Below are 10,693 nucleotides of genomic sequence, written 5' to 3'. Positions count from 1 at the left end.
CCTGTGCTGACGGTGAAGTTGGGGGTGCTCTATCAAGTGAGGATCCAACAGTGCAACATCCATCAGACAACCATGCCATGAGTCAGTTCCCCTGTTGCATAGTCCCCTGCCGTGCACTAATTATTCCTTGTTTCCACAGGCACATCTGGGAAGCAGCCGAGGGGGTCCACGAGCCAGGTCCTCAACTCAAGCGCTGAAGTCACCTCAGAAGAAGAATCTGATGACACACTCATTGAAGTCCCATCAGAGTGCTCACCCACACCCTTCACCAGCACAGAGACACACACTTAAGTGGGACCTAGCTTTAGAGTAGCCTCAGAGTCACAATCTGGTGAACACATCGCCCTGTCTGATCCACAGTAGGTCATGGCAGAGACTTCCCAGGTTTCCAGCACTTGGAGGACTGCTGGAGGCCAGAAATCTGCTGAGTCCAAGTCAGATGAGGAGCCCCTGGACTCGGTCATACCTCAGCTGCAAAGACAAGCTCAGGAACATCAGGAAGGGATGTCTGCTGCACTCCTCAGATTGCAAGGCACGATGGAGGAGTCCATCCACCTTCAGTCTGAGGTGATAGCGCCGGCATGCCAACACACCGAGGCCAACATCGATAGGATGGTGGCCGCCATGGAGACCTTGGTCCCGAACGTCGCTCCAGCACTGCCGCACGGGCTGAACTCTGTCACTGACGCCATAGTTGGCCTCCAGCAGTGTGTATGTGAGAGGGCTGCAGAGCAGCTCAATCTCACTCCAGCTACCCCTGCTCCTTGAGTCAGCTTGGGGCCCTCGGTCACCCATAGGGAGGAGGATCAGCAGGTGCACACTCCAGGGCCATTCACCCAGGTGACTCCGGGAGTGTCCAGCCCATCCAAATTCCATCTTCCTTTGACCTCAGCAGCTCCAGCTCCACAGGCCGAGGAGGGTGCCACTGACACACAGCAAGACCCCGAAAGTAGGCCGGTTCCACCAATGTCATCACAGACAGGGCATAGCAGTCAGCAGGCTGCCTCCACCTCCGCTGTGGTTGTCGGGGGAGTACCATGATGTTGCAGCAGGGATAGGAGGGTTAAGCCCGGACACGGCTGTTAATCACTTGTACATAGTGTTCATATCACTCAGATGTGAAACCTTGGTTCCTACACAAGATAAAGGCCGGCGTCTCAGTCGCGGGCCTCTTCCCTGTGCAGTGTGTAACCTGCAGAGCAAAGTGATGGTCCTGCCTCTCACTCCCTGGAAACATTACTGATGCCTGCACCTTGACAGTGCTGGTCATTGCTGCCAGAATGTAGTGGGCAGTTACAGTGTTCCGTCATTCTCTCTGTGTGCTCTCAGCACCTTTAAGGTAGGGCTGGCCCCCATCTCATCAGCATCTGTGACCGGTGACTCTGTGCTCCTGAAGGGCTCAGGTGCTGAAGACTGACAAAGGATCAGGTGCATTTAAAGTTTCATGGTTACGTCTTCCTAATATGACCCTGATCATAGAGCGCAAGCGGGCTGCCCTCAGCTAGACAGGAGCCAGACATTTGCAGAGGCAATGTGAAGATCTATGGAGTGTCCTCACTGCATGTTGTCATCATCCTCCTGGAATCTAGTGACTATTAGGGCCTCCCCTGCAACTTCATAACATGAGGCTCAGCACTGAGGATATGTGCACTGCCACCAGCCACACAGGAGTCAAACATTCACAGGTACAAGGTGAGGATGTCAGGACTATCCTCACTGCATCTCATCATCATCTTCCACGAGCCTGCAGCTCTGAGGGCCTTCCATGTGTGCCTGCCTCTTCCAGCCTGTCGATGGCCTCATTGCTGGTATCCTCGCCTTCGAGGACCTCATCATTGTCATCCCCTTCGACGTCCACCTCATCAGAGGACACATGCAACTCCTCCATCTCCTCCTCAGCCAGGTCCTCCCACTGTTGCAGTGCCAGGTTGTGGAGGGCACACCAAGCGACGATGGTGTGTGACACTCTCGGAGGACTGCATTGCATTGGTCTACCGGACCTATCGAGGTACCGGAAGCTCATTTTCAAAATGCCTAGCGTTTGCTCCACCAAAGTCCTGGTCATGGCATGAACCTTGTTGTACCGTCGCTCTGCTGCAGTCTGAGGCCACCACACGGGCGCCATCAGCCACGTCCTCTGAGAGTAGCCCTTGTCCCTGAGGAGCCAACCCTGCACCCTCTGTGGACCCTGGAAGATGTCAGGGATCTGAGACCTGCTAAGGGTGTAGGAGTCGTGGACGCTCCCTGAGAATCATGCACAGACCTGTAGGATGCATTTGTGGTTGTTGCACACCAACTGAACATTCAGTGACTGGAAGTCCTTGTGATTGACGTACTAGACTGCTTGTTGCCACAAAGATCTGAGTGCCACGTGAATGAAGTCAATGGTATCCTGCACCTGTGGGGAACCTGAGGCCTGCACAAATCCCAGCACTCTTGCTTCCTTGCTTTCCTAATTGCGGGCAAAATGCACAAAGTTCTGTGCCTTCGCGAAGATGGTATCCATGACCTCTTGGATACGCTTGTGGGTGGAGGTTTGCGAGATCCCGCACAGGTCACCTGTGGAGTCCTGGAAGGAGCCACTTGTGTAAAAATCGAGCGCTGCCGTCACTGTCACGGCCACTGGCAGTGGATGCCCTCCAACTGCCTGTGGCGCCAAATCCTGCAGCAGGTGGCATATGTGACCAACCAGTTCCCTCGACATGTGCAGTCTTCGACAACACTTGTTCTCAGTCATCTGCAGAAAAGACAAGCACCGTCTATAGACCCTATAGAGAGGTGCCTACGAGCAATGGGTCACTGTGGATCTTCAGCTGTGTACACAGCAGGCTCTGAGGGAGGTGCTCCTCCCTTTGCTGGGACAGGCATCTCCACCACTCTCTTCTTCTCTGCTCCCTGTAAGCCATGAGGCATACCGCTAAATCACCAGGCTCCAGGATTCTGATGTTCTCCTCCTGCAGGATCAAAGAGAGAGTCGTGTGAATTAGCAAATGTGTCTTTTGATTAAGTCTGAAGGCCCCTTCATACATGCAGGAGAGTGCTGGTCACCACTTGGATGGCCAGTGTGTAGTGTGCTCATTGGCTGTCTGAAACCCCACCCACCTCTGCCCCACTCTGACCGATTGGCAGCAGCTTTGCCGATTGGACTGCATGCGGTGCTCTCAGCTCAGGTGCAGCCATTCTCCTAACCCACATTGCAAGGCTGCACTCTTAGTTTGAACCATGATGGATACAGGTCCAAACCTTAATAAAGACATTGCAAGGGGCTCTGAGCGCCTTCACTCGTGACTGCACCATGGCCACCTTTTGCAATTTCGCCCAGTCGCCAATTGCTCTGCTGACCCCTAAAACACAAATTAATTTACAGTCTGTGCCCGAGGGGTGAAAGGTTCTGGAGCATTTGGTGTCACTTTCATACTTTTGCGTTGCTTGAGTGGGCAGAAAAGCTTCAGAGGCCCAGCTTCAAGCATGTCAATGGAACTGCAGCTGAATAGTCTCAGCTGCAGAAGAATGCTTATCCTTGACAAGCTTTTCCAGGTGCGTGGCTGCTTCCCTCACCTCACCGGCACGTGCCTGCATACTTCTTTAAGTCTGTGCTACCTTGCCCCCCCACCGCCCCACCCCCCAGCCCTGACCTGCACTGGAGTCCTTGCCCCGTCACTACACTGAAAGCCAGATGGGAAAAAGCGACTTCTCTGTGCCATCCCTGCTCCCCCCCGCCGAATGCCCAGTGCCTCTTCCTTGATGTCCAATGGATGATGCTCGCGAGCGCTGTGCAAGGTTTGTGCACTCACCTCCGAATAAGGTGTGTGTGAGGAGACAGGCGACTACACTGGATTGAGACAGAGACTGAGTGAGCAGTGAATTAGGTTCATGTGGTAAGTTCTTGTAAGTTCTTTTCAGGTTTTAACTATCGATTAAGAATCAAGAGCTGACATAGAATTAACCTTCAGGTAAGTTAGGTTAGCTTGTTAAACAATGAACTGCCTGGAGTGGCAGTCATCTGTCATTCACTTGAAAGCAGTTGATTTAAGTGGTGTTCATTATTGTGGCTGGAAGCTAATTTAGCTAGTGACTTATAGGGTCTATAAAGAAGACAGGCTTTTCAGACCTCGTGATCCGTAAGGGGCGCGTGAGGACAGGTGAATATGCCAGAATGCGACGTAGACTGAATGAGTAGCGAATTAGGTCAATGCATGGGGGAAGAAGTGTGGCATACATAGGAATTATTCTAAGTTAATTAAGTGAGTAATTTAATTAACCAAATAATGTAAGTAACAATGGCAGGACAGTTATGTTACAGCTGTGGAATGTTGGGGCTTTTGGACATCAAGATGATCCATGCATATATGCCTGCAGAAAGTGTAAGCATCTAGAGGAATTCTGAATCAGGACCATTGATCTGGAAGCTGAACTGCAGATACTGCGCAACATAAGGGAGGGGGAGAAATACCTGGACACTTTGTTCTAGAAAGTGGTCACATCTCTTAGAATAGGTGATTTGTTTTGGTCAGCAGTGAGGATGTGACCGTGAGTGAGGCAGGTAATGGGACTAATCACAGTAGCAGAGGAGCCTCACACTTTGCAATCCTCAAACAGGTTTGAGGGACTCGCAACCTTTGAGGACAAAAGCAAGGTCTGCAAGGCGGGTGAGCAAGCTGGCCATGGCACTGTGGTACAGGAAGCCATTCAAGCGGGATGAGCAACAGGAATTTAGTGGTAGTGGGGGGACAGTATAGTGAGGGGGATTGACATTGTTCTCTGCAGCAAACAGTGTGAGTCCAGACAGCTGTGTTGCCTGCCCGGTGCCAGGGTTCAGGACATCTGCTCAGGGCTGGAGAGCAACATGCAGTGAGAGGGGAAGGATCCAGTCATCATGGTCCATGTAGGTACCAATGACATAGGCAGGACGAGGAAGGAGGTTCTGCTTAGTCAGTATGAGAAGCTAGGGACCGAATTAAGGAGCAGAACCATAGTCTCTGGGCTATTACCTAAGCCACATACAAATTGGCATAGGGCAAATAAGATTAGAGAGATGAATGCGTGGCTCAAAGACTGGTGTGGGAGAAGTGGGTTCCAGTTTGTGGGGCACTGGCATCAGTAATGGGGAAAGTGGGGGCTGTACCATTGGGATGGTTTACACCTGAACCATGCTGGGAAGTGTGTTCTTGCAAATTGCATAGCTAGGGAAGTAGAGAGGTCTTTAAACTAAACAAGGGGGGTGAGGGATGAAGCTGGGGTAGATGTGGCAAATTGGGTAGATTCAAGGCAGGAGACCATAATAGTAATATGGGAAATGAAGGTCATAGATTAGTAGGAAGCGACAGAGAGATAAAACCTAAGAATACATTAATGGTCAAGACTAGATGTTACGAAGATAACAAAAAGACAAAACTAAAGGCTCTATATCTGGATGCATGTAGCATTCATAACAAAGTAAATTAATTGATAGCGCATATTGAAATAAATAAATATGATCTGATAGTCATTGCGGAGACATGGCTGCAGGATAACAAGTGTTGAGTCCTGAAAATTGAGGGGTATATGATATCTAAGAAGAACAGGAAGCTAGCTAAAGTGGAGGGGTAGCACTGTTAATCAAGGATGGCATTGGTGCAATAGTTAGAGATGAACTTGGTTCAGGAGATCAGGATGTAGAATTGGTTTGGGTGGAGATGAGGAATAGTAGGGAAAAGAAGTCACTAGTGGAAGTGGTCAACAGGCCCCCTGACAGTAACCACAAGGTAGGACAAAGGGCAGGATTTTCCGAACCCGCCTGCTGCCGGGATTGTCCGATCCCGCCACAAGTCAATGGACTTCTGGATGGGCCGCCATCTCACCCGCGGCAGGTCCCACCTGCAATAGGGCTGGGAAATCCCAGCCAAAGTATACAAGAAGAAATATTGAGTGCTTGTGATAAAGATACAGCAATAATCATGGGTGATTTTGATCTACATATAAACTGGAAAAATCAGATTGGCAGAAATAGCCTGGATGAGGAGTTCTTAGAATGATTTCGAGATAGTCTTTTTTAGAGCAGCAATTTCTGGAACCAACCAGGGAGCAAGTTATATGAGACTTGGGATTATGTAATGTGACAGGATTAATTAATGACCTCAGAATAAAGACACTCCTAGGTAGCAAGCGACCACAATAGGATTGAACTTTACATCCAGTTCGAAAGGGAGAAAAGTCTGAGACTAGTATTTTAAACTTAAATAGGGGCAACTATGTGGGTTTGAAAGTTGAGCTAGCTGAAGTGAACTGGGATACTAGGCTTGAGGATGGATTGATAGAGAAGCAGTGGCAAACATTTAGGAGGATATTTCAGAATATTCAGAATAAATATATTCCGACTATAAAGAAAAATTCTTAGGAGAGGTCCACCATCCATGGTTAACTAAAGATGTTGAGGTATGCATCAAACTTAAGGAAAAAGCATATAACTGCGCAAAGATGAGTGGCAGGTCAGATGATTAGTCAGAATATAAAGAACGACAGAGAATGACTAAAAGGTTAATCAGGAGAAAGAAATGAGAGTATGAGAGGAAGCTAGCTGGAAATGTAAAAACGGATAGCAAGGTATTTAAAAAGGAAAAGAGTAAGTAAAGTGAGTGTTGGTCTTCTAGAGAGTGACAGTGGGGAATTAATTGTAGATAACAGGAGTCCTCTGGTTAAGGTGCTTAATTTGGGGAAGGCTAATTATAACAATATTAGGCAGGAACTGAGGAATCTAGAATGGAGGCGGATGTTTGAGGGAAAATCAACAACTGACATGTGGGGGGCTTTCATTCATCAGTTGATAAGAATTCAGGACCGGCATGTTCCTGCTAGGATGAAGGATAAGCATGGCAAGTTTCAGGAACCTTGGATAACGAAGGATATTGTGAGATTAGTCAAAAAGAAAAGGGAAGCATTCGTAAGGGCTAGGAGGCTGGGAACAGATGAAGCCCGTGGAGAATATAAAGAAAGTAGGAAGAAACTTAAGCAAGGAGTCAGGAGAGCTAAAAGGGGTCATGAAAAGTCACTGGCAACCAGGATTAAGGAAAATCCCAAGGCCTTTTATACATATGTAAAAAGCAAGAGGGTAGCCAGGGACAGAGGTGGGAATCTGTGTGTGGAGCCAGAAGAAATGGGAGAGATACTAAATGAATACTTCTCATCAGAATTCACCAAAGAGAAGGACTTAGCGGTCGATTTGTCTAGGGAAGAGTGTGTAGATAGCCTGGATCATGTTGAGATCAAAAAAGAGGAGGTGTTAGGCGTCTTGAAGAATATTAAGGTGGATAAGTCCCCAGGGCCAGATAGGATCTACCCCAGAGTACTGAGGGAGGCAAAGGAGAAGATTGCTGGGCCCTTGACAGAAATCTTTGTATCCTCACTGGCTACAGGTGAGGTCCCAGAGGACTGGAGAATGGCCAATGTTGTTCCATTGTTTAAGAAGGGTAGCAGGGATAATCCAAGAAATTACAGGCCAGTGAGCCTTACGTCAGTGGTAGGGAAATTATTGGAGAAGATTCTTTGTGACAGGATTTACTACCATTTGGAAGCAAATGGGTGTATTAGTGAGAGGCAGCATGGTTTTGTAAAGGGGAGGTTGTGTCTCACTAACTTGATCGAGTTTTTCGAGGAAGTGGCAAAGATGATCGACGATGGAAGGGCAGTGGATGTTATCTACATGGATTTCAGTAAGGCCTTTGACAAGGTCCCTCATGGCAGACTGGTACAGAAGGTAAAGTCGCACGGAATCAGAGGTGAGTTGGCAAGATGGATACAGAATTGGCTTGGTCATAGAAGACAGAGGGTAGCAGTGGAAGGGTGCTTTTCTGAATGGAGAGCTGTGATTAGTGGAGTTCCGCAGGGATCAGTGCTGGGACCTTTGCTGTTTGTAGTATACATAAATGATTTGGAGGAAAATGTAACTGGGCTAATTAGTAAGTTTGCAGACGACACCAAGGTTGGAGGAGTTGCAGATAGTGAAGAGGATTGTCAAAGGATACAACGGGATATAGATCAGTTGGAGACTTGGGTGGAGAAATGGCAGATGGAGTTTAATCCAGACAAATGCGAGGTAATGCATTTTGGAAGGTCTAATACAGACAGGAATTATACAGTAAATGGCAGAACCCTTAAGTGCATTGACGGGCAGAGGGATCTGGGTGTACAGGTCCACAGGTCACTGAAAGTAGCAACGCAGGTGGATAAGTTGGTCAGGAAGGCATATGGCGTGCTTGCCTTCATTGGCAGAGGTATTGAGTATAAAAGCTGGGAAGTCATGCTGCAGCTGTATAGAACCTTGTTTAGGCCACACTTGGAATATTGCGTGCAATCCTGGTCGCCACATTACCCGAAGGATATGGAGGCGTTGGAGAGGGTGCAGAGAAGGTTTACCAGGATGCTGCCTGGTCTAGAGGTTATTAGCTATGAGGAGAGGTTGGAGAAGCTCGGATTGTTCTCACTAGAGCGACGGAGATTGAGGGGCGACTTGATAGAAGTTTACAAAATTATGAGTGGCATGGACAGAGTAGATAGTCAGAAGCTTTTTCCCAAGGTGGAAGAGTCAATTACTAGGGGACATAGATTTAAGGTGAGAAGAGAAAACTATAGAGGAGATGTGCGGGGCAAGTTTTTTGCGCAGAGGGTAGTGAGTGTCTGGAATTCGCTGCCAGAGGAGGTGGTGGAAGCAGGTACGAAAGTGGTATTTAAGAGGCAGCTTGACAAATACATAAATAGGTTGGGAATAGAGGGATATGGACCCCGGAAGTGCAAAATGTTTTAGTTGACGGGCAACATGATCGGCGCAGGCTTGGAGGGCCGAAGGGCCTGTTCCTATGCTGTACTTTTCTTTGTTCTTTGTTCTTTGTTCTAATAAGGAAATGGTGGATGAAATGAACAAATATTTTGCTCCTGTCTTCACTATAGAGGATACAAAAACATTCCAGAAAGAGCTGTAAATCAGGAGGTGAAAGGGAGATGGGAACTTAGTGAAATTACAATCACTAGGGAAGCGATACTGAGCAAATTGATGGATCTGCAGGCTGACAAGTCTCCAGGTCCAGATGGACTTCTTCCGAGGGTCTTAAAAAAGATGGCTAATGAGGTAGTAGGTGCATTGGTGTTAGTTTTCCAAAATTCACTAGATTCTGGAAAGGTTCCATCAGCCTGGAAAGTAGCAAATATAACCCCTCTATTCAAGAAGTGAGGGAGGCATAAAATAGGAAACTATAGGCCAGTTTGGTATAGCTTGACGTCTGTTGTGGGGAAGATGTTAGAATTGATCATTAAGGAGGTCATGACTGGGCACTTAGAGAAACTCAAGGTAATCGGGAAGAGTCGGCATGGTTTTGAGAAGGGGAAATTATGTTTAACCAATTTATTGAAGTTCTTTGAAGGAGTAACATGCGCTGTGGAGAAAGGGGAGTCTGTAGATGTGCTGTACATGGATTTCCAGAAAGCATTTGTTAAAGTGCCATCAAAGGCTATTGAGGAAAATAAAAGTGCATGATGTAGCTTTTAACATATTAGCATGGATAGGCTGGCTGGCAGGAAACAGATAGTATGCATAAATGGGTTTTTTCTGATTGGCAGGATGTTACTAGTGGAGTCCCACAGGGGCCTGTGCTGGGACCTCAACTTTTTACAATTCATATCAACAATTTAGATGAAGGAAGAAAAGACATGGTAGCTAAATTTGCAGATGACACAAAGATAGGTAGGAAAATATGTTGTGAAGAGGACATAAGGAGGCTGCAGACAAATATAGATAGCTTGTGTGAGTGGGCAAAATATGGCAGATGGAATATGAGGGTGAAAAATGTGAAGTTGTTCGCAAAAGCAGAGTATTACTTAAACAGAGAACGGTTGCAGATTTCCGAGGTGCAGAGCGATCTAGATGTTCTCGTGCATGAGTCACAAAAAGTTAGCATGCAGGTACAGCAAGTAATTAAGAAGGCTAATGGAATGCTATCCTTTGTTACGAGAGGGATTGAACATAAAATTAAGGAAGTTATACTTTAGTTATACAGGGCATTGGTGAGACCGCACCTCGAATACTGTGTGCAGTTTTGGTTTCCCTATTTAAGGAAGGATGTCACTGCGTTGGAGGCGTTTCAGAGGAGGTTTACTAGATTGATACCTGGAATGAGTGGGTTGTCTTATGAGGAAAGGCTAGACAGACTGTGTTTGTTTCCACTGGAGATTAGAAGAGTGAGGGATGACTAAAGTATGCAAGACCCTGAACGGTATTGACAAGGTGGATGTGGAAAAGATGTTTCCTCTTGTGGGTGAGTGCAGAACTAAGGGGCACTGTTTTAAAATCAGGGGTCGCCCTTTTAGGACAGAGATGAAGAGAATATTTTTCTCTCAAAGGGTTGTGCGACTTTGGAACTCTCTGCCTCTGAAGGCAGTGGAGGCGGGGTCATTGAATATTTTTAAGTCAGGGGTAGATAAATTCTTGTTAGGCAAGGGATCAAAAGTTATCAGGGTTAGATGGGAATGTGGAATTCGAAACACAAAAAGATCAGCTATGACCTTATTGAATGGCAGAGCAGGCTCAAGGGTTGAATGGCTTACTTCTGCTCCTATTACATATGTTCATATGAGTTCCCCTCAAAGTTCACATTTCCAGGTGCACGCCTCTTAAAGGCAGTTGTGAAGCACGCTGTTCTGACGTCACACCAATGTTGTTGGTAAA

This window comes from Cetorhinus maximus, chromosome 1 (assembly GCF_964194155.1).
Source record: "Cetorhinus maximus chromosome 1, sCetMax3.hap1.1, whole genome shotgun sequence".
Taxonomy (NCBI): domain Eukaryota; kingdom Metazoa; phylum Chordata; class Chondrichthyes; order Lamniformes; family Cetorhinidae; genus Cetorhinus; species Cetorhinus maximus.
The sequence above is the reverse complement of the archived record's forward strand: the minus strand, read 5'-3'. Positions refer to the sequence as shown.